The following is a 1,149-nucleotide window of genomic DNA, read 5'->3' as shown; positions in this document are numbered from 1 at the left end:
GACTTCCTCCTTCAGTATCATTGGCTCCTGATCATATGCTACTTCTTGAAATGGTTGAACATCAACAATTTCCTTTTAGAACAGTGACTCTGTGTATTTCTTCCATCTTCTTGATGCTTTCTGCATCCTTCAATAATTTTCTCAGAGACTCTTTCAGTAACGAAAGTTGAGGCTTGAATTTTTTCTTCAGTTCTCCCAGTTTGAGAAATGCTGAACGTGTTCTTCCTTTTTGGTTTTCTGATTCCAGATTGTTACACATTTTGTTGTAATATTTGGCCTTATCTTCTCAAGCTGATCTTTGAAATTTTCTGTTCAGCTGTTGTACCTCCTCATTTCTTCCATTTGCTTTAGCACCTCTATGCTGGAGATCAAGTTTCAATGTCTCTTCTGACATCCATATTGACCTTTTCCTTCTTTCTTGTCTTCTCAATGACTTTCTGCTTTCTTCATGTATGATGTTCTTGATGTCATCTCACAACTCTCTTCATCTTAGGTCTTTAGTGTTTAATGTATCAAATCTGTTCTTCAGATGATCTCTAAATTCATAGAAATCTTATGCAGGGTTTCCAAGGAGTGGCTGTTGGGTTTGAAAAGGCTACCTTATAGTTCAAACTGGCTTTTTGGTCCTATGCTTATCCTAGAGTGCAACACCAGGAGTTCTAAACTGCTTCGTGCCTGTAAAATGATGCAACCTGGTGTGGCACTTTAGGATAAGCACTGGGATGCTAACCATAGTGCTGGTGGTTCAAATCCACCAGTCACTCATTGGAAACTCTGTGTAGGGTTGCTATGAGTCATAACTGACTCAATGGCACTTAACAATAACAACTGTGGAAAGTTGCACTTTCTTAATTAGTTGGAAACAGAAATATGTATGATACAACAATCTGTCAACCTGGTATACATCAAAAATTAAGAGTCAAGCCATGGACTAGATATATGCACATATATGTTCATTGAAGCATTGTTCACAATAGCAGAAACATGAGGACGTCAATCAACAGAAGAATGGTTAAAGAACCTTTGTTACATACATACAATGGAATATTACCCACCATTGAAGAACAGCAATGAATCTGAAACACTGTATAACACAATTGATCCTGAAAGTTAAATTAGTCAGTCACAAAAGTAAAAATATTATATTAG

The sequence above is a fragment of the Chrysochloris asiatica genome, unplaced genomic scaffold (genome assembly GCF_000296735.1).
Source record: "Chrysochloris asiatica unplaced genomic scaffold, ChrAsi1.0 scaffold00005, whole genome shotgun sequence".
In the NCBI taxonomy this organism is placed as follows: domain Eukaryota; kingdom Metazoa; phylum Chordata; class Mammalia; order Afrosoricida; family Chrysochloridae; genus Chrysochloris; species Chrysochloris asiatica.
This window is presented reverse-complemented; position numbering follows the sequence as displayed.